Source organism: Rhinolophus sinicus, linkage group LG16, assembly GCF_036562045.2.
Source record: "Rhinolophus sinicus isolate RSC01 linkage group LG16, ASM3656204v1, whole genome shotgun sequence".
Taxonomy (NCBI): Eukaryota; Metazoa; Chordata; class Mammalia; order Chiroptera; family Rhinolophidae; genus Rhinolophus; species Rhinolophus sinicus.
In genome coordinates this window covers 35,533,608-35,557,871 of record NC_133765.1, presented here as the reverse complement: position 1 = coordinate 35,557,871, position 24,264 = coordinate 35,533,608, and the positions used below count along the sequence as shown (strand labels likewise).

At 44.1% G+C, this 24,264-nt stretch overlaps 1 long non-coding RNA gene across 6 annotated transcripts in view; it reads right to left on the bottom strand.

Moving 5' to 3' along the window:
• LOC109456477 (uncharacterized) overlaps positions 1-24,264 on the bottom strand; it is a 175,397-nt gene that overhangs the window by 119,652 nt on the left and 31,481 nt on the right. For all 6 annotated transcript variants that reach the window (XR_012492725.1, XR_012492726.1, XR_012492727.1 and 3 more), the window contains exon 3: positions 12,783-12,885. This is a non-coding gene — a long non-coding RNA (uncharacterized LOC109456477). The remainder of the gene's footprint in view (positions 1-12,782; positions 12,886-24,264) is intronic.

Below are 24,264 nucleotides of genomic sequence, written 5' to 3'. Positions count from 1 at the left end.
AAAGGGGACGACAGAAGAAGAGGTGAGAGTGGTGAGAACCCAAGGCACAAAAGAAGCTATTTATGTGATAAAGAAATTTTTGCTACCGCCATCACAGAAACATAGGTGTTACTACAAAATATGCAAATGTGTTTCAGATTCTTAGGCAGCTGGGTGTTCTGAAGAAATCTAGTCACCATCATCATCATCATCATCATCACCATCATCATCATCACCATCATCATCACCACCATCATCTCCATCATCACCATTATCATTATCACCATCATCATCACCGTCACCATCACCGTCACCATCACCATCACCATCACCACCACCATCATCACCATCATCATCATCACCATCATCACCATCACCACCATCACCATCATCATCATCATCACCATCACCATCACCATCACCATCACCATCACCATCACCATCATCACCGTATCATCACCATTATCATCATCACCATCATCATTATATCATCACCACCATCATCATCATCATCCTCTGGCTCTTTCTGAGCCGGCCAGAATCTCACTGGTTCTCTCACAATGACAAATACTCTAGGGGACGTTTAGCATTATTCTGCACCAACATCCCAGCTCTGCTTTCTCTCCATTCCTCTTTAATTGTTTCAGTCAACAGAGCACTCCTTGTGCTTCCAAAGTTCCCAGAAATTATGCCTTTTAGTTCTACGAGTATGTTACACATAACAATCTATTTTAAGATGGCCCTAATAGCTGAAAACCATCTCACTCTGGGACTTTAGGAAAGATTTACCGTTGGCTGTAAGGAAATGCAAGGGCTTTCAGCTCAGCACACCAAGCCAAAATTTCCTCGTTTTCCTGATACTCAAAACACTGGGCAGAATCTGACTCTAACGGTCAAGATTTTCTTCAAAATGTGCAGTGCTAATTCCATGCATTATATAGCTCCGAATAAATAATGCTGGATGTTTCCCCCTGTGGACCAGACCCTCGGACATCCAAGGATTCCCTCCTGAAGCCATTCCCAAGTCTCCTGGAATGTTTTCATTAACATAAGGAAAAAACCCAGAAGCTTAACTTCCAAAAGGGAAATCACATGACCAAAGGCAATGGGATGGCAGACAGGAAGTGGAAACCTGGTGTGAAGGTTCCTAAGTCCTGTCCTGGGCAGCTTCTTTTTCCACACAGACCCAAGTTCATGTATCTGCAAACACCTCCCAAAGTGAGGAGGGAGATAGAAATCCTTGTCCACAGGGGTAGTGAGTTCCCACTCAGAACACTGGTCATTAAAAAGAACACTGACCATTGAAGAAGGAAGGCCCAGAGCGGACGGAGGGTGTTCCCTGGGGCCATGTTTGTGACAGCACCAAAGGAGCAACAGGCCAAGGAAGGGATGTCAAGCTGAGAGTGTTTACTAGCCCCGGGTCCACGCTGTGTGCTGTTCTCCACTGACCCTTTGCAACTTGCCCGTTATCTGTTCAATTATCTGATGGCAAAAGTGTTTGGCTTGTCCTCAGGATGGGGACCAAATCAAAGCCGTCTTCTACCACCACAGGCAAGGGAGATATGAGGCCCAGGTCTCACGACTGGCAGTGCCACACCTGAGTGTTTTATTTAGGATTGCCATCTCAAAGTGGAGTACAAGTTAATAAGCTAATGAATTAAATATGAGAAGGGTATCCTGTCCCCATTTGTTCAGCAAGCTCCTAGCTACCCCAGTACCACCAGCTCCAAACATGGGACTGTGTGGAGTACTCAGGGACATGCTGGAGAAACACAAATGTCACCTGGCCTGCCAAGAGCCCACAGTTGAGTTAAAGATGTGTCTGAAACTGTCTCTCAAAAAAGTCAATGTCATAGGGGGACAGAGGTGGGGGACTAGATTCAAAGGAACATAACCAAATACAGGGAAAGACCCTTCCTTGGTTGCTGGTTTGAAAGACGTGATAAGAAACACATTTTGTGAACAAATGGAGAAATTTGAATATTAGGTGATAATAGGGAGTCATTGTTACTTTTATTAGATGCGATAAGTGGTGGTTTTGGAGGAGAAAGTTGTTACTTACTGGAGATGCATGCTGAGGAAGTGTGTAAGGGTGGATGGTCAGGATGTCTGCATCTTGCTTTCAAATGGTTGGGCAAATATTATACGTACACAGCTCTATAGATCAATAGATTGATAGATAGACAATAAAACAATTATGGCAAAATGCTAACAATTGCTAAATCCATCTGGTACATCAATGGAGCTCAACTTTCCACTTTTCACAATAAAAAAGTGTTATCTGACTTAGAAATTGACACATATGTTTACCTTGTATACAGAGGGTGCCAAAAAATGTATACACATTTTAAGAAAGGATAAAAAGGTATTAAAATTACGCTGATGGTAACCACTTTGAGCATCTCTTGTAATTGCAGAAGTCAAATGTGACTTGTATTCTGCTTTTGTTATTGGTATATATTGAGTATTACAGTTTTAATCGATTTTTCCTTTCTTAGAATATGTATACACTTTTGGCACCCTCTGAGTGTATATATACACACACACATATATATATATACATATATATGCATGTGTATATATACCTAAACATATATACTTATATACACTCATATACACATATTTATACACCCATTTAGTAAGTTAAAACATTGTCTCATGCTGTGCATTTGCATTTCTTTTGTTATTGCTGAGGCTGACAATTTGTTCAACTTTTCATTTGCCATTATTTATTGTCCAATTATATTTCCTCTTCCGTGAATTATCTGTTCATAGTCTCTACTCCTTTTTCTTTTGGAATCTTAGTCTTATTCTTATTAGTTATATGAGTACTTTGTGCCTTTAAGAATATGACTAATATATTTGGACAAGTATTTATTTTCACAGCTGATCTTTGGCTTTTCATTTTTCTATGGGAAAAAGTATACATGTGTAGAAATTTAAAATTTTAATTAACCAATCTATTAAATTTTTCTCTTAGGGATTTTTTTTCTATTGTTTTTACACTTGGAAAGAAATAACTTCCTTACCCAGAGACCAGCTAAACACCATCACCCACATTTTCTTGTAATTTATCCAGATTTTATTGATATATGTTATTCAGTAAATGGGATGAGGTAAGACTCGTCACTGATTTTTTTCCAGAGTCAATTTCCCCCCTAAACTATTTATTAACCAAGCTATTACCTCCCATTGTTTGGGGTGGGGGTGATCCCTTACAATTAAACGTACCCAGGGTTTTGTTTTTTAGCTCCCCCATTTTGTCCCTTAATCTGCTTGTTTATTCTTGATTTAAAACCATTCTCTTTAACCACTATGGCTTTACAATAAGTTTACTGCTTGGTAGGGTGGGTGCCCTCCATTCTTCTGCTTACCAGTTACCTTGCCTATTTATTCTGCCTAATAAGCTTCCGAATCACTGTGTCAAGTTCCTAAAACTCTAGTAGGTTGATGAGTTCTCCTGAATCCATGTCTACACGTCTTTTCTCTCCATTCCTCCCTTCTCGTTCTCACTGTTACTCCTCTAGGCCTGCCCAGTCCTTTCCTGGTGAAGAATTAATTTTTCTCCTAGTGAACATGGCGTTGGCTAACTGGGGACGCCCTGAGGCTGCTGCCAAGGACATCAGCTGGTCCTTAAACTCAACCTATACAATTCTACACGCCAACGGTGGCAAACTATGTGACTGTTCCAAAATGTCAGTTGACCCTCCTGAAGGAGGAGTATACTTTCTTGCCCCATTGATGAAAGCCTTGGCCACACGACTTGCTTTGGCCAATGAAGTATATGTCAAAGTGATGTGTGTCACTTCTGACCAACACCGGGGAAGTGTCTCCCAATCCTCACAGAATGTCCTCTCTCCCGTTTAACGCTCTTGGTGCTTTCCCGGTGGCTGGGAGGCACTTACGTTCCTGTTACAGCCATTTGTGAACCTGTTAGCTCCTCCCTAATCAGATGTAAATCTCTCCAGGGCACAGACTGTGTCTAAGTCACCCTGTGGCATCTGCTACACTCACAGACGGCAGGTGAGCAACATATTTATTTGTTGAATGGAGGAAGGCAAACATACCACTGGTTTGACCTGTAAAGTAAAAGTGGGGATGTCCTTTTTCCATTCCTTCTCTCTGGCTACTCTGAGACCAATTCTAACTCTAAGAACAATCACAATGGTTTGTAAAGGGGAGGTTTCCATGTGCGTATAAAACCCCGCCATTGATATTTATTCACCTAGGTTTCACTTCTTTCCACAATTCATTATATTTTCTCCTCTTTACTCCCAGCTAACGGAAAGTGGATTTAAAAAGAGGCCAACGTATCACAGGAAACTTCTTGATTCTAGGGAAAAAAAGGAGAGGGACTCTTCAAAGGAAGTAGATGGTACCGCTCTCCCGTGTGTTTGAAGAGCAAAGTCTTCCTTTCACATGTGTTGTACTTGGCTGCCCCCTTGTGGTCGCTCTCTATAACGATGATGGCAGCTGTTCAGTCCTATTCTAGGAGGGAGAGAGGGAGGGAGGGAGAGAGAGAATGGCTTTGAAGAAAGAACCTTCACAGGAAATGTCTCCTGAAGCTGTCTGCACAGGATATATGAACAAAGGGAGAAGGAGGGGAAAGAATGTGGAACAGACCTGTTTTCTTCTCAATTGACATATCATGGGGAACATTTTCTATTGTATTTCCTCACTCGGCATAGGAGGTGGGGGTTTTCCCTTCTCTCCTATAACTTGCTTTTATTTTCCTGAGAGAAGGCTTTTCCACTCCTGCTCTCTTCCCATTAAGCTCCCCCTCTACTCCCTCCTTTAAGCTAAGACTGGTTCCCACTCTGCCTCTGAGAGCTGGGAAGGCATTAATCAGTAATAGTTAACAGGGCTTTTGCATTTTCTGGAGGGTGGGCATCCTAGCCATTCCTCTCCTCTATTATATTTCAAATCTTCCATTAAGGATTTTTGGCTGAAAAAACAGGACTGCAGATCCAATTCGTGAAAAGGCTCCCAAGCAGAGACCTGGGAGGGATGTCTGAGCTTGAAGGGTCTTTCCTAACCTTGAGTCAATATTTACATGACCGAGGGCATCTCCGAAGCTGTGAGGTGACCCTGGGACCCTGGACTTTGGGAGATGACACTCTGGGCCCACTCACGTGCATTTCCAATAATGCCCTTTACTTTCACGTCTCACCTCCTCCTACACCACCAAGAAGGTAGGCAAGTGTTCTTTCACTTAAAAACCCCTGAATCCGGAGGAGGGGAATAACTTTCCCAAAGGCTGTGTATCATGTGAGTGAACCATGAGGCTCATGGAGACATGAGCCGAGAAGAGAGGCGAATGCCTCTTGGTGAAAAAAATAACCACACCAAAGAATTCACCTGATTTCTTTGCCTGGAAAGCAAATTTCTGATGACATGGTCTAAATGCCTTAAAGACCCTTTATCTGCGCTTGGGTCCACAGAGCAAACTAAGGCTACTTTCACATCCCTCCAAACCTGTCATTCCTTGGAAGTAGTCAGACTCAGCAAGAGTTTTCTCCATCCTCATTAAATATTTTAAATAGCTTTTTAATAAGCATTAACATCGCAATCTAACCCAACCATTTGGATCAGAGATGACCTGGGTAATGCCATTTCACAGGAGGTGTGAGACAGCCTTCCAGTCTCCAGCATGCATTTAGAAATAGGTTCAAATTTCAGCCTGACAGGATCGTGTTTCCACAATGTCAATAAATGCCCCAAGGGAAAGAATTTACAGGAAAAGCAAGTGTTTATTTCTTCCAATCAAGAAGAACCATACGCACACACACATATACAATAGCTCATGAAGAGACATGGATTATGCCTGATAGATAAACACCTCTTCTTCTTACAGTGGATTGGAATCCACGAGATCTAATGATTGGATTTCCTTCCACTGCAGTTACACCTACACCCTTCAACAGAATTCTCAGGTTGTCCCACCTTCCTATTAGACATGAATAGATAAAGAACAATAAAATGGGATTTTTAGCTAGAGGTTGGTTAGATGGCAGGTTAGTAATTACGGAACATAATTTGTCCCTCCTGTTTTCCCTCCTTCATATCTTCCTTCCTACAAGTAATTTCTTAATATTGACTCTGTACCAGTCATTATTACAGGTGCTGAGGACATGACAGTGAACAAGATTAATATGTTCCCAGACCTTATGGGACTGATGTTCTAGTTGTGTGTATTGAGGAAGAGGTTGGCCAGATGGGGACTTAAAGGGGGTGATGAGGGGAAAGACTTTCCAAGCAGAAGTCACAGCATGTGCAACACACATGCAGGGATGAGAGGGAGCTGGGTGCACTGGCGGAGACTGGAGCTTGAGGTGTGAGGATGGGGAGCAGGGCACAGAAGACCAAAGAGTCCAGCAGTGCTAGGTAATAAGGAAGTCTCAACATCTTGCTCAAAGGTTTGGTTTTTCCCTCAAGGTAACAAGGGCAAAGAGAATGAAATGATCATACTGAGAGGAAAGGATGCCAGCATGACTTCCACTCCCCATAGTTCATTCTCCACATGCCAGCCAGAACGATCCTTTCAGAACTTAAGTCACATATGATGCATACATGACAACTTGGCTGGGTATAAAATCCTCGAGTCACACATTCTTTTCCTCAGGATTTTATAGACATGCCTCTACGATTTTCTACCACTGAATAATAATACAAAGTCTTATTTCCCTCCTAAATATTACTTATCTTTTCTGTGCAAATACATGAAATTCTTTTTTCTCCTCAAAGCTCATTAACTGACCTTAAAGCTCATTAAGTAAACCCTATGAAGGAGCTACTGGGCCAGGAGAAGGGACACAGTGGCCAAGGTCGCCAGTCTTCTCTTCGCAGTCCTTGCTCCAAACCCAGTCTGCCATGGGAACCACATGGCTCCAGTGTTTCCGGCATGAATGTATGAAGGCGCATCCCAGATTTCACCACCTGCAAACCTGTCCCTCTCTGGACCCGGCAGTAAAGGAGCCACCAAGAGACAAGGTCCTTCAACTGACCCTTGGCAAAGCGTCTCCAGCGTCACCCCACAATGATTTCCTTCGCCCCATGTGGAGCATGCCCAAAGTGCCATCTGTTACAGGAGACTGTGGGAGTCGCATCAGGGCACCAGTTTTCCCCAGACACCACACCCAGTCTGGTGTGACAGCAAAAGCATGGCTCCCTGACCTCCCGGTGTTGATGCCACGGGATCCAGCAAGCACCCATGTCCTTCCCCAGGGGCCCTCGAGGAGCACAGAACTCTGCCTGCTTGGTGGCGGAGGTGAGGTGCCTGCAGTAAAAACATGAATGAAGGAACCAGGAGAGCTGTTCCTTCTTTTGTGCTCCAGGAAGTCTGCACCCCTCGTTCAGAGGCTGGGCTGTCGTCCATGGCAACATCTATGCAACGTGAAGGACCACAACTCGGGGTGGGGGGGGCCTGCTGGCATCTCGTGGGTATTGGCCAGGGTACAAGGCCCAGGACAGCCCCACAGGAAAGAAGTTCGCATCCCAAACTGAATCATGCCGAGACCGAGGAACCCGGGCCTACAGTGACACGAGACACGGCAGCCTTTTACCTTTTCATCTTGTTGCAGTCTTTGGTTTCACGCTACAAAAAACACATTGGAAGATAAAGGCTTTGGGTTGGCCCTCAGCCTGTGGCATTTCAAGATGACAGTGGCCGGTGATGGCAGCAGCCAAGCCCGGGTTGACCTCTGAATGAGGCATCAGGCTGCCTCCCGGATCAGTTAGTTGGGAGATGGATTACAGACTCAGGCAGAGGTGACCTGTGCTGACTTCCAAAGCCCTGCTTCATTCCGTCGTGCGGAGGGTAGAACACCCGCCGCTAGTGGAAGGGCATCAGCATGTTTTCAGGCCGCCACGTCCCTCACATTCCCCGGAAGACAGATCCTGTGCGTCACAGATTCCCACTGATCACAGAGAGACAGCCAGGAATTCTGGCCGCGTCTGCTTCTCCCCTCCAAGTCCCACATTGGTCCCATCCAATTATGTTGTACCCTCAAGATTTTGATCAGCAACTTTTGTATTTGAAGTGATTAAGACCAGATGTGTTGATAAAGAACTATATCAATAAAAAAGGTTAATACTTTCTTATTAGTTATCTACGATAATGATGTCTTATTATATCGGACACAGTTAGTTGGGAAAAAAACACCCCTAACAATAAGTATTTCTTTGTGAAGGACCAAGCCTGTGACTACCAACTGAAACTGTCAAATCCTATTCTCTGTAAAAAGAACCCTCCCTGATCAAATGGTACTAAACTTTGGGCTTCTATTCCCTTTTCCTGCCCCACCAGGAGCAAACAAAATCTGGTTGGTTTCATTTATTTTCCAATTTCATTCTTTCAGAATTCCAGCGCCCCCGATAAATTCTTCCGTGGTTGAAAATGTTTTCCAAACAGAGGATAAGGTCGCTCGGCCAGGGCCCAATCACGGGGCTGCTGAGTTGGCAGAGCAGGGAGACGAACCGTAGCTGATTGCCTCTGCCACTGGCCCTGGAACCGAGCTGTCTGGCCACCTTCCCAGCTGTGTTGAAGATGGAACTGGTTTCCTAGGTTTACACACACTCCTCCTGTTTTTAACTCCCATGGGTTTATATAGAAGGGAGAAATGGATCTTAAAAGTTGGACAGTCCCCTAGAAAAGAAGCGTTAACAGGGTCTTTCGAATGTTTTTGCTTGGATCAAGTGAGTGCTGCCAACTCATTCGTAACCACATAATATAAGAAGTTTAGGGACATACCGAAGCGTCATGGGCAAGTTGGAAAAATGACTTCCCTTTTAATTCACAAAGCAGAGTTAACTGTCCAGACTTGCATCTTACACAAGCAAAGTTGGGTCAAAGACAGTGTCAACCAGAAACATGGATCATGCCTCATTGTGTGCCAGGAACTGTGCCAGCCCTGCCAGCCATTTGCTCAGCAAATCCTGTGACGTGGTACTATTATTATCCCATTTTATAGAGAGGCAAACTGAAGCCATTCAGCTAGCATGAGGTGGTTCTGGATTCGAATCCACAGCCCGAGAATTTAACTGCCCCCATGGTAATGAAAAGGGGAGATTAAAGGAGAATGGAGAAAACAGAAAAATATGAATTTTCAGGGAAACATTTGCATCTTAAAGTTAATAAAGTGTGTGGGGGAGAGGATAGTTTATGTAAATCAGTGTGTGTATGTAAATCAGCCTGTGCATATGCAAATCACCCTATTAACTGGGGACCTGGCAGTGACCAAATAATATCACCTTATTTCAATGCACCAAAAGTACTTCAAAGTGTCATTTTATTTTATAAACCTATTTTAACTTATTAATACCACTTCTTTCAACAAAAGTAATAACAAAAGATTACCTAAATTGTTTCTTTTGCTGCCACTCCATTTCGTTTTGTAATTCAAACTTTTCCCACTGACTTACAATTTCAGGAAAGCTTTATACTTGTATAAAAATGATTTAAGGTTTCATCTCGCTTAAAACACGTTTATGTGCCCATCTCACCATATCAGGCCCCCATGTAAATAATCAGAATACTTCCCCCTCTAACAACACTTCCCACTTTACATACTGAAATTTGCATTCATAGGATCTGGTGAATGCCTGAAGGGTGACAGAGTCTCCCCTGTTCCAAAGCTGAGTCAGGCCCCTCTGCGCCCTCTTCTCCCCCAGGCCTTGGCCTTGGGCCCTGTCATCGTCAGCAAGAATCCTGCTGAGTCAATTTACAGAGAATTCCCCGCCCTTGATATATGACCATCTCGTCCTGCCTTCAGCAAGACTCTTCTGAGGTCAGCTTAGCAAGAATCCCCACCCATGACGCTCCCTTTGTACCGTTCTGTCCACCGACCCTCCCACCATTGACTATAAATCCCCAGCTCTGTGTTCGCTGTATTCAAAGAGGGGACAGATAGCCTCCGTTTTGATAGTCCTGACACCTACTGAAACAGTCCTGCGTAAAATCTTCCTTACCATTTTAATGAGTGTCAGAATAATATTTTCTTTAACAGGCAAAACATCTCACCACTGACCCCACTTGAAAGCATCGGAGTGACAGAGGGTTAATAGAATGCAAAGGTATTTGCATTCTTTAAAAACCAATATTCAAAATAAGAGTGCTCTCTGAGAACATTCCAGAACATGCCTTCTTTCTCGACTCTCCCGGACGGTCTTGTTCACTCCTACAGTATTCAGAGATGATTTTCAGTCATTCTCCCAATGTCACCAAGGGACAGTCCCGTCACCTCCCAGCTGGATGGATGTCACGGTCCCAGCTCACCTCCCAAACTCCCCTCGCTCCTCCCAAGTCACCGGCACCAGTCACTGCCCAGCTGCAAACTCACCCAGGACATTCAAAATAATGAAGTCATCTGTGTTCCCCACGTCCCAGTCCCAGGCCACCTAAAGCCCTGCAGCCTCCCTACACATTTCCTGAGGTCCAGAACCTCCTGGCCTCTTCACCTTTGCTCCCGACATCATCACACCCTAGCTGACACCCACCCGAGTGTCAAACGCTTTATGTCATTCCCCTGACTTCAAGCTCCCGCGGAGATACGCCGCTTTGTCCTTCCCTTCCCTGCTGGGACGTGAGTCGCAAGCCGGGGAAAACGTTTCAGTTCTTCATCACCCACCGGGCGTCGCGCATGGATTAGACATGGGGGGTATTCAGTAAATATTTATGGAAAAATTGAGCACCACTGAATTCAAAGGAAGGGAAACCACCTAAGGAAAAATCTTAAAAGATTATTTTCTGGAAGAACATTCTATCTTTCACTGCTGGGCCTGACGAATTTAAATCGTTCCAAGCGAACAGGCGCCCTCTTGTGGCTGAAGCCTGACAGTACGTCACACCCAACGGAAGGGGCCCACGAGGCGGACAGACAGGGAACAATGGGTTCACTTATGGAGTTCTGGGGTTTCCTGCCTGGAGGCTGTCTTCCCCCGAAGTACAGTCGGGCACAATTAAACTAAACCGCTCCAATGGGAAACCTAAGGGCGACACAAGTGCCTCAGTAGCTGTCACTCTGAGAATTTAGCTCCTCCTCAAGCCAACCCGAGGACCTGAGCTGTGGGTAGGTGACTTCAGTAAAAGAGACTTTAGAGGCACAACAACCAACTGCCAAGTGAGACACTGATTGATTGGATCGTGGTTAAAACAAACCAGCAGTAAGAGACATTGGGGACAGCCCACACCGCCCCCCCTCAACACACATACCCTGTACATCAATATTCATAGCAGCTTAATTCGCAATCGCCAAAAGGTGTCCATCAACAGGTGACTGGACAAATCGTGGTACATCCATATAATGGGATGGTGCACAGCAGTGAAAGGGAAGGAACTATGGAGACGCCCAGCATGGGGGAATATCAAACGCTGTGCTGTGTGAAAGAAGCCACACACAACAGTATACACTGGGTGCTTCCATTTACGTGAAGTTCCAGAAGCGCCATGAGGGGAAAAATCAGAGCAGGAGTTGCCTTGGGCTGGGGCGGGGGCTGGACAGGGAGGGCACAGGGGAACTTTCTGGGGTGAAGATGCTGTTGTATAATCTTGATAGGGGTTTGGGTTACACAGATGTATGCATTTGTCTTAACTCATCAAATATTAAACTAAAAATGTGTGTATGTTGCTATATGTAAATACGGCCCCCACGGGGGGAAAAATCACCAAATAGTCCTCAACTCCTGTAAATGATGCTCAGGTTCAAGTGTCTGGGGGACGGATGCTGCTGTCTGCATCTTCCTTTGAAATGCACTGAAAAACCAAGATGGAGTAATGGATGGGTAGCAGGACGGCTAGACTGAGGCCCAGATGATTGAATGAATTCTGTTTATCTTTTACGCGGCGTCATGATGCTGTGGGTAATAGGGAAATATCCTTATTTTCAGAGACACACATTCCAGTCTCTGGAGGTGAAGTATCACAATGCTGAAATACACTTTCAAGTACCTCAGGAAACAATGGAGCTAAAATTGCACAATGGTTAACAATTGGCACATCCAGGTGACGGGCAGATGGGTGTCGATTATTCCATCATCTCTCTCCAAAATTCCTCAGAATGCAAATAAAACATGCTCTCTCAAGGAGCTCGGACTCCGACGGGGAGTACAGTCCTGGCCTGTCCCTGTCTGGCCGCATCCTTACACTTTTCCCTTTAAACATTAAGTCCATGAAGAGGATGATGATGTTGGTTCATAATTTGCCAATCGGTAATGAGCACCGCAACAGAAGAAGGGAAATGAGAAGAGAATGAGGGGAACGAGAAAATGAGACCAAGTTAACCAGGAAGCAAGTGACGAAAGGGGAAAGGGCGGTAACTGTGGGGAAACGTATACCTGCTCCCATGAGCTGGACAGAATATTTGCAAATTTGCCCCTCCCCCTGCACTTCCTGTCCTGGTCACTGGCATCGCCTGGTATCTGTCACCAAAGTCAAAAATTTAGATGTCACTCCCCAAGTCCTATCAGCCACCAATTCCCCTGCCTCCTACATCTCTCTCTGCAGTCAGTTAACTGTGTGACAGCTCCACAGTGACCTCATCTGTAAAATGGGCATAATACCCATTGAACATTCTATCACATCACATCACGTCACCTCACATCACATATCATATATCATATCATATCATTAGGGTTGAACATTATAACACAGATCATATCATGTCATATTATAGTGCCTGCAGCTCTTAGAATATACAAATGTGTGTTTATTTCCCTCACTCACACCTCCTTGGCACCAAAGGCCTCTCCCTAACTTACTAAACATATCACTCGGACCCCTCAAATTCCAGCAACACTGAGTTACTTACAGTTCCCCAAACACGCGCTGTAACTTCATGCTTCTGGGCTCCATGCAAATCAGCAGTTCTCAAAGTGCGGTCCTGAGGGCACAGCATCAGCATCCCCTGGGAACTTAATAGAGACAAACGTTCTCAGGCCCCACCCCACACCCACTGAATCAGACAGCCCTGAAGCATACCTAACCTTGAGAACCACGGGTATGTACCTTCTCCTCTGTTGTCTCACTGTACCTAGGCGAACTCCTATGCATCCCTGAAAGCCCCCCTCCTGTTGGAAGCCTCTCCTGGGTCCCATGGCCCCAGGTAGGGTTATTCACACCGAGCTCTGCACTAACACTGTACCTGGAGCATCCTTCTGTAGGTGTTCTTGGGACACTGTGCTATAATTATTTGTTGGAAGTCTTTCTCTCCTACTAGGCTAAAACATGTATTCAAGAAGAATGTCCAATCCTATTCTCTGTATTTTCAGCCCCTAGCAAGGTGGCTTTCACTTAGACACCCAGTGGCATTAAGTACCTTCACATTGTTGTGCAGCTGTCACCACCGTCCATCTCCAGAACTTTTTCATTTTCCCAAATGAAACTCTGTCCCCATTAAACACCAACGCCTCATTCTTCCTTCTTCCCAGCCTCTGGAAACCACCATTCTACATTTCCATGTCTATGAATTTGACTACTCTAGGCCCCTCGTATAAATGGAATCATACAATATCTGTCCTTTTGTGACTGCCTTATTTCACTTAGCATAATGTCCTCAAGGTTCATCCAGGGTGCAGCCTCTGTCAGAATTTCCTTCCTTTCAAAGGCTGAATAATATTCCATCGTATGGTTAGACCACATTTTGCTTATGCATCATCTGTCAATGGCCACTTGGGCTGTCTCCACCTTTTGGCTACTGTGAAAAACGCTGCTGTGAACATGAGTGTAAAACTATCTGTTTGAGTTCTTGCTTTCAATTCTTTTGGGTATATTCCTACGTGCAGGAGTGCGATTGCTGAATCACATGGTCATTTCAGGGTTCGTGGGGTTTTAGTTAGCTTTCACCCCTTACTTTTGCAAGTCACTGAACATTCTTTCCAGTGTCCCGTGCATAAACCAGAGATGGGGTATCTTTTCCCCTTTGAATTGCTATGACGACTATAATGATAAATATGTTAAGACAGAAATATCCACTTCTAAAACAAAAAGACGGTTTATAAGTTCCAGGATTGTTGCCTCAAGGGGGAGAAGAGGAAGCAGAGAAGGAAATGTTCTAACCGCTTATAAGCTCATAAGTTTTTCTGGTCTCTAGGCTAAAATATGCTCTCCCGTATCATCTAACCATCTTTTTAGCATCCTTATATTTTTAGCAGAGCTTCCTTTGCTCTGATAATGGTCACTGATGAGCCCCACAGGAACAAGAGAAGGGGAGATAAACGTTAATCTGCTGACACACATGCTTGGAACTTTTAGAGCCAAAAAAAATTGCTTTATCAATAGGCTGATTAGAGATGGTTCCAGGCACATCTGACCAAGCAGTTGTTTAGAGGTTTTTTTTAAAAAACATTATTTGTGGTATGATTTACGTGCAGTGGTCTGAGCCCTTCGAAGGAAGCCCATATTTCAAATCCACAGCATAAGCGAAGTAATGGTTTGTAACCTAATGGTGTATACACTGTATCTACTTTCCCCGTATATTACCCCCCAGAATGGTCTGAGGAATTTACATCATGCTTTTAGTTTTTATGTAACACTACCTCTTGCAAAAAAGTCTCCTGAGCATTATTAATTATATATTTTTAATCTTTTAAATGAGTGATCTAGCCTATAGTTAATAACAGAACTTGGAAAGAATTAACAAATAAATTAAATATATGAAACAAAGTAAATGGATTTGGGGCACGAGGCTCAACATTTCTTTAAAATTATATTTTAAAAGTACTTTAGAGAACAAGTGGAGGGTGGGAGTTTTTACACCCTTCCTCACCAAAGAAAAGAAGAATGTTTAGGAAATTGAATAGAGATTGGGAACTACGATGGATAATTACAAATGACAGTGGTACCTTGGTTTTCTACAGTAATCTGTTCTGGAAGACCGCTCGAATTCTGAAACGTTCGAAGACCGAGATGTGGTTTCCCCATAGAAAGTAATGCAAAATGGATTAATCTGTTCCAGACCTTTAAAATCAACCCCTAAAACTGCAAATTTAGCCTGAATTTTACTATTTAATGATCCCATAGATTCATAAAATTTACGGTGTTCCTAAACCAAAATGTTCATCAACGGAGACGTTGGAAAACCGAGTTACCACTGTTCTGGTGTTATACTCCCGACATACCCCTTTGGACCACTAGAGGGAGCCACATCGTGGCTTCATTTTCCAAAGAGAAATTATTCCATTTCCAACTTGATGGACCTAAAATAACCAGGGAATTAATTTCCGGACTTTTTAGCCACATAGCAAAGAACGGTCAGGTTTTTAATGCTCAGCATCTCTTCCCTAGTAAAATAACTGTAGCTTTTAATTGTCATGCTAATAAACTGTTATCTTAAGGCTTTAGTTTTATTTTAAAATGCATCAACACTAACGAAGGCAATAATAGCATCACTATCTTCAGTAAAAAGTTAATAACGAAGCTGACTGTTCTTCAGTCTTAGGCATTTTTTGTATCATTTGTCTTGTAAAAGAAAAACACCTCTCACTATTTTATGGCCTTAAAAAATACCCCCGACTATAATGAGAACACATCTGATTAATATTCAACTATCCATGAGGGAGTCAGCACCTTCTAGATAACTAGTTTTCACAAAGGAAAAAAAATGAGTGCAAAATTGGCCTTTTCCTCCAAATGACTGGCCCTTTCCCAACCATCGACGTGACTCACATTTGCTCAAGGAATGGAAGCTAACTTAATATTATTCAAAACTGAATCATGAAGGCAAATAAAATTATAAAGGGCAAAGCAAGGCATCTATTTTGTTATCTCCTACTCACGGGGACGATTCAAGTCATTGCTTTGCTCCGTTAGTCTGTGTATGAAAATTGGATATTAAAATCGTGTCAATACTCAGAGGCAACTATCAGAGGGACCTGAGGAGTTTGGGGTGCTGTGCATTTTCTCTGAGAGCTTGAGACGAAGAGGAGCCCCTGGTTGATGCTAACGTGCCGATGAGAAGCACAAGCCATTTCGCCACTGTCCCTGGTGGCAGTGGCCTTCATGAATTGCCTGCATTGAGCACGTGAGATGGACAACAATCTCTCCTTCCCAGGTATCTTGCAGCCCAAGGGTCTCTCCAGGATCTTGATTGGCACTTTCATTGAGATAGAAATACGAGAAAGAGAGTTATTCACACGTCTTCCTGCCATTCAACCTGGAGAAGGTCAAAGGATGTGGCCGACGTGAAGCCAGGACCCGGGGACATCGGAAAAGGCCTGAGGATACTGACTGGCTAATGCCCCAGATAGGGGATCGAAGGTTGGAATTCATGGGCTTCGGTTTCCATTTCTTTCTTTCCTCAAAATGACTGCTCGATAAGTATTGTTTTTGTTTCTTCACATGGGGCAGAAATTTCAGTCGAGCTGCCCTTGCCTGGTCCCTTTGCTAATGACATCTTTGAACATGCATGGTCAGTCTGCACTGTCCTGAGGCCTGGACAAGACAGTCCCCACTCGGACCTCTAAGGACCATGGGGATGAGCCAACCTAGAGCCTCGCCGTTACACCAGGCTCCAAGCAGCCCCACCCTGGAGGGTCCTTCCCAAATGGTCCAGGCCGGCTCTCAGGGCCTGCACGAGCCTTTGTTTCTGGGGCACCCTCCTAAGAACAGGTTGCTGGTATGGACACCCCAGCGCGAGGACCCACAGACGGGTGGCTGCAGGGGTGGAGGTGGGGGATGGCCCGTACCTGGACCGTGGGCTGGGGTGCCCACCCTCCTGGACCACCGTGACCAGCATGGAATACTGACAAGTCACAGCACTCACAGGTAGAACAAAGGCTGAACAGCAGAACAGAACATATTATATTGAACCTTTGTTAACTTGCTTTATAACTTTTACAAGTACAGACATATGGGATGTGTGTCTCCGTTTGTCCTCTTGTGCCAAGCCCCAAACACATTAGGGGCTGCATTAGTCAGGATTGTCCAGAGAAACAGAACCAATAGGACATACAGAGAGATTTATGACAAGGAATCGGCGCATACGTGTGTACACACACACACACACAAACACACACACACTCACACACATACACAGTGAGTCTGTGGGGTTTGGGGAATAAAACGCAGGGCAGCAGAGTCCATAAAAGTCAAAATGCAGAAAGCTGAGAGGGATAACTCAGAATCAGCAGGAATGTGGGAGCCAGCAGTGACTATAAGAAATATAAATGTACCACCACACACAAAAAAAAAAACTGGAAAAGAAAAAAAGAAGTGTAAACACTCTGTCCCATCCTCCAATATAATGGGATTTCCCATCACGTGAAGAATTGAGGTTCAAGCTAATTTACTTACATTACAAAGAAAAGGGTGCCAAAATTACCAAATAATAAAAATGTGACCATACTTTTTTGTTTTCTTTTCAATTGGCAATAGGAATGCTCATTCAACACACTGGAATATACCACAAGAAAAGGGAAAATGTGTTGTATCTTTATTAAAAGAATGAACATCCAATAAAAAAACCTTATCCTAGGTTGTTTATAAGATACGCAGCTAAAACAAACTGACACTAAAGTTTAAAGGTAACTGATCATACATTCCAGAACAGACAGGCAAAATCTGGAAGAATCATAAAGGGGAGCTGGTCTTGCAAATATTAAAGCATATAATAAAGATGCAGTAATGAAAAATATTTGAAGAGAACAGAAAGAGTTCCAAATAGATATGAGAATCTGGCTTGTGAAACAGTTGGCATTTCAAATCTGTGAAGATTCGATAAGTTTTGTGTTTCCCCCGAAAATAAGACCTAGCCAGACCATCAGCTGTAATGCATCTTTAGGAGCAAAAATTAATATAGACCCGGTATTAATTATATTATATTATGTTATGTTATCTTACATTACATTACAATTATTATACCTGGTCTTATATTAAAATAAGACCGGGTCTTATATTCATTTTTGCTCCAAAAGACGCATTAGAGCTGATGGTCCAGATAGGTCTTATTTTCGGGGAAACACAGCAGTTACAGGGTAACGAGTTAGCCATGTGAGATGGTTTGTCATTGAGCACTTACTGCAGTCCTTAAAAATCCAAAGATTTAAAATTTAAATCAAAGATTTAAACATAAAACACGAACGCATAAAAGTTGTAGGCTGGAGAAAACATGAGGAGGTTTCCATCCACAGAGGACTGGAGACACACATACGGTCTTCCATACAGAGGGAGAAATGATGCGGCCGTTAAAAGAAAGATGTGGGTCTGAATGTGTTGGTATCAAACAGTCACATGAACTGAAAATCAGTCAAACTACAGCCCACATAGAGATTCCGTCATTTCTTTGGGAAAAGGCAGGAGGTGCATATACACACGTTCGTATGCACACGAAGAATTATAACATAGAAGTCAAGCAAACACCATTTAACAGGATGAAGACTGGAATTTTATATCCCATAAAAGGTCAAACTGAAAATTAAATCGTGGGCATTTATACAAGGAGCCGTGCAGGATTAGAAATACCCAGAGAAACTAACCAAATCAAAAACATAGTGGGAGATAATCCCCTCAACATTTGCGAGATCAAGTAGAAACAAGAAACTGTAAGACAAAGGATTAGAATAATGTCAAGATGTTTAAAGGTACCGATGGCTTTATAACTTTTAACGTGCAAGAAATGCGCCCATTTCTTTGCCTAAACTGAATGGAATCCCACTCAAATCTGCTCTCACCCGGGATGGCTTCCTGGGTGGGGCCAGGGCTGCTCGGGGTGAGGTCTCTGCTCTACTGACCTGGTGGCCCTGAGAAGCTGTTGACACCAGTGCAATCATGCAGACGATGGGGGGCGGGGGATCCTTCCTCCCCCTGGCCAAGCTCACAGTCACTTGTCACATTCCTGAAAGTGCAGCTTGGTGTCCTTAGCAGCCAGGATTGCTCGCAGCCACCCCACTCTGGGCCCTCCCACCTGAAGGGCTCAGACCCTGGCACCTATGGGACCGTCCTCTCCTATAACAAAACACGTGGCTACTCCCTCTACAAGGAAAGCATCCCAGAACTCAAACATGCAAGGCTTGGTGGATCTTACTTGGTCAAAGGAGGTAGGTTGCTGTTTCTAGAATTACTGCTTCATGCTTTTTTATTGATTTGTCCACAGTAGCAAAGAAGCTACCAAATTTCTCTGTAATTCGCTGTCACACAAGCTTGTGTAGTTGGTATAAATTTCAGTCTACAAACTCAGGTGGGAAAGAAAAATAACATTATTTTTCTATTCTAATTAAAATTCTAAAATTGTATGAAATGTGATTTTTTTTTTTTTTTTGGAGGGGAGGTCCCTTCTCCTCCAACTTTTCCCAGGGAAAGACTCCTTGTTTGATTGATGTGTGTGTGTGTGTGTGTGTGTGTGTGTGTGTGTGTGTGTCAGTTCTTCAAAGCAGAAAATTTACAGTGATTACTGAAAGAGAGATAAAATTGAAAACAAATGAAATCAACTCGTGGGCCCAACAGGTAAAAGCAACAACAAATAAAAACTGTTTACAAAACAGTAACCATGAGAGTGTATCATTTCAACACCTACGGCATGCAGCCCAAAACTAGGGGTTAGGGGCTTACGCTCGGACACAACAGCCTAACTGCCGGGTTTCATTACAATGGCTCAAATGACTTAGACGTTACAAAGACATATTCCCTTCATTTTGTACTCCAGAGAAGTGAAATGGGACACAGAAATGAAACACAGAAGCACACAGCACCAAGCGACATGAAGAGGTTTATTTGAGAATCTAAACACAGCCTGTTCCAGCACTGGGGGCCTCACTCCAATCTGATGCAAGAATGGCCTCCCCTGCAACCAGGAAAGACAGCTGTAGCTGCAGTATTTTCCATGTACAGCCATTTCCTTCCACTCCGGGCAGTCCCTCTAGAGGGGGACGAGCTGTTCTCCCTACACAGACATTCATACATTGTTCACGGAACTTGTCTGGGAAGCACATTACGTGATACCATAGCACAGTTTACCCATCGAGCCCAGAGGAACCGCACAAGCATTTGTATCTTTCATTTCATGCCAATGGCCTTTTTTTTTCTTCACAACACAGCATAATGGGTTTTCTCCCATTTGTTATACTCATCATTTTCTGTTTGTTTCAGTGACCCACCACTGCTCTGAAACTCTTAAGTGACCCTTTGCCCAATGTTTAAAGGTACCGAGTAACTGTATGTGTGGCTAAATCAGATGGCTTTCCTCAATTAGTGTTCTTTATCCAGTAGTCACAAATTGAACGCAAGCACTCTTTCCTAGGAACATGCATATACCCACATATACACAAAATTCTGCATACAACTTAAGAAGGTTCTAGACCTCTCTGAAATCCACCTAGGGTCCTAGGTTTAAAACCTCTCCAAACATAACACTCCCACCATATTCACGAAGCAGTGAAGACCTGGGCCAGGGCTGGGGGCCAGCAGAGGAGCAGGGAACGTCTCTGAGGGGACATCCTCAGAAGCAGTATTACGAAGTGTAAGGTGCAGGGAACATGAAAAACAGAAAGCCTGTAAATCCACCTGAAAAGCAGTAAGAGCAACCTACGTGAGCTACTATTTGACTATAAATGTATCGTACTTGCATGTGCCTAAATCTGAATAAAAACACTCTGGTGGAACAGTCACCGTCCATTGAGCTCTGTGGCAAGTCCTTGCCAATGTGTCACAAACATAGGCCCTGGGATCTTTGGACTTGCTCATGGGCCTCTTAAAATTTTAAATATAATACGGGAATAAAATGTTTTCATTTTTGGTGGTGAACACACAATGTGATATATATATAATGTATTACAGAATTGCACACCTGAAATCTATGTAACTTTACTAACAGTTGTCACCCCAATAAACTTTAATTAGAAAATTTTAAAAAATAGTAAGTTTTCATTTATTCTACCTTGTGTACACTAGATGAGGCAACAAAGACGCCGGAGGCCTCCCTGCCCTTAGGGCCTTGGGGAAGCCTGTGGAAGCGTGACTCTCTCCCAGATTTCTGCGTATTCCTTGGAGTTCATGGTCTTGTGGCCACCTCTGCTGGCGCCGGTATTTACATGTGGTACTTGTGTACTGCCCCATTTCAACGTGGACCCAGCACTCACACTTTCTGCCCGTTTCCGTCAGAAACCCACTCAGACCAAGCACCTCAAGACTTTCAGGAGATTATGCGTGGCCCTGAGTTCAGACACGAAAGCGTGCGACCTTACACTACCCTACCACACTGGGTCCCTCTCCCCGACTCCCTTCTCTAGTCTCCTCTGTTTTCTCACTCCAGACTATCCTGAGTGTTTCAAGGTCTTCTCTCTCTGACCGTGTGGAGCCAGTCAGCCCTACCCCCAAATTTAGATGCCCAGAGCCCTCCTAGTGCTCAGCAGAACAGAAACAGAGCCAAAGAACGACTCTTCAGCAGCTAACTGGGAACTGTAATTATTTTTCCTGTTGTATTACTAAATGTAGGCACTTGATACGTGTTTTTATTAGGTTGGTACAGAAGTAATTGCAGTTGAAAAGGTTAAAATTGCAAAAACTGCAATTACTTTTGCACCAACCTAATAGTTCTCCCAACTATCGCACGAGTTGGGTATTCATTTTATAGATGAGAAATCTGAGGTCCAGAGACGTGAAGAAACTAAGTAAGGTCAAGAGCAAGTGTCTGTTACCTTCCTTCCACCAACTCCGCAGAGCTCCTTCCTGTCCTACCTCCCCAGCTCTCATCGGTTCCCTCGGGCCTGGATTTGACCAGAGTACTTTTTCCATCTGCTTCTCGTATTTGCGCTCCATTCACCTATTTTTTTAAATTCCTGAGAATAACAGTAAGTTGTTCAGAAAACTTGCTTAATCATTAAACATTTTTCAGGAGAACAGAACCAAGAGTTGGAAGGTCTCTTAGAAAGCATCATGTCCAAACTCCCGCGCCAAAGAAACCCTCCACTACTTCCTGGGGACCACCTGTGAGGGGCCTCGGCACCCATGTGTGTCCTCTCACATGAGGCCGTCTGGACGACCGCTGGGCTGACGTTTCCCGTCCTAAAGACACAATCTGCCATGTTTACTCAGGCTCCCATTGGAACCTGGGAAGTGGGCTTTGGCTTCTCTCACCCTCTAAATCCTCGCAGGCACCGCGCATGGCTCAGTGATGACACGGGAGCCCACATGTGACCTCTCTTCCCTACCCATTCACGTCACAAAGGCCTGTTTGGACTGTTTCTACCTCATCGGTGAAAACAGAATACAGACTTGCCCCTCAACGCTAGCAGACGCCAGGGCCACTGTCAGAGGCTGCTGCACTGGACACAGGCCACCACAGCACCAGCTAAGAGTACATCACTTCTCACCAGGTGTGGGCTAGTCAGTAGTGACCAGAGCAGGGTTTGCAGAGTGAAATAAAAGCCTGTGGGCACCAGACAGATAAGATGAAATGACCAAAACGGGTCACACAGGAAACGAGTTGTCAAAATTTCCAAATCATTCCAAGTTACGTAAAAATCTAGACTTTTTTTTTCTTAGAGCAGGATGTGTGAGAACCTTAGGCTGCTACTCCATCATGGAAACAGCTGAGCAGGGGCTGTCTTTCCTGTGATGCCTTCTCCATTTGCACAGACCTCCAACTCCTGAATTATTCCTGATGCACTTTGGCCATTTACTACTTGCTTGGGTTGTGGCCCCAGGCCAATCTGTCCTCACAACTTGGTTTGCTGAGACAGTCCCCACTTCGGCCTGCTGCCCGCATGGAGCACCTGCCCGTTTACACCTAAATGCCCAGCTTGGACCACAAGTTATACGGTCACCCTCGGCACAACACCCAAGCCACACCCCACCAGGCGCACACACACACACACTGAATTTACACAACTACTATCAAGCACAGAACCCTGTTATAAAGTGATTTTATTAAATTGATTTGGACATACTGTAGGTCAAATAATATTTTCCGAAGATAACAATTATGGATTTTAAAGCTCGACATAAAATTAGTAGCTTTAAAAGTGTTAGTCATATTCCCCAGCAACAGCATGATAAAATAACCCAACTATGTAGAAATATAGAACTCTAGGACTAGCTGGAAACTCGGAAATCGTTTCGCCTAATATCCTCATTTTGTGAGAAAACGACTCAAAGGTTAAGTGATTTGCCCAAGCTCACATACCTAATAAAGCTAGAAATCAAACCAATTTTTCCTAAAACTAAAATTCTATCAATGATATTTCAACTGGCTCTCTACCAACTAAAAGTCTAGGCTTTTCTCTAACGCTTCACGCTACTGTGACATGAGTGCTAAGACACTACAGTAAATTGTAGTCGAGGAATTCAGGCCTGGAAGGGGCTTTGGCCAATAACTGAGCCGCCCTCTCTGTGAAAAGGAGGGAATGTGTGAGAAGTGAGAAGTGACCCCCGGAGGCTTGTTCACAGGTGTCTGGATTCAAGTCCAGGCAGCAAGCAGTCAACCCCAAGTCCCACTTCTAGCTTCACAGCCTGCCCACAAAATTACGTGCTCCTTTCAATCTCCTTTATGCATTGAGGTCTTAGTTACACAGAAACCCCTTCCAGTCAAACAGAAGAAATTATTTCAAATGTGGGGAGAAAACTCAGCTTTGTTTCAGTATTTCCATGACGATTCTGGAGAGTTCACTTCCAACCTGACAGTGGACAGACACCCCTAACAAGATCACCCATTTCAGAGTTTCAAAAATCCTTAATTTCCCCAAAGACTTCCTGAGCAAAAAGGACATGTGGGAAATCAATAAAAACAGGAATGAGAAGAGAAACAAAGCTAAAAATTAGATGCTTTTTGTTGTCATTGGGGACTTTTGGTCTTCTAAACATTCCTTGAGTTCCTCCACATGAGTTTTTAATATCAATCTAGCGGAAAAAAAAAAAAAAAAAAAGGCCTATAAATGCGCTGAGCAGCTCAGCAGCTCCCCTCCCACCGCTTACACGCCACGCCTGCCACCTTTCTGTCCCCCACGCGTGGCAGCTCCACCCACAGCACCTGTGCTCTGACCGCGGGTGCTTCTGGGGCCCCGCTCGTGCCGCCCCTCCAAAAGGCCTTGCCTGACCACTAGCTAATGTTGCCCCACCCCCACCCCACCCCACCCCTCTAAATCATCACCCTAGTTTATTTTCTTCATAGCACTTAATCACTACCTCAAACTACATTATTTATGTTGACTTGCTTAGCGCCCGTCTCCCCCACCAGAAGTCAACTCCATGAGCGGGGCCCTTGTCCGCCTGATTCAGTGGTATTCCCAGCAGCCAGCAGTGCCTGGCACATAGGAGGTGTTCAATAAATACTTGCTGAATGAATGATTAAAGAAAAGGTCAAT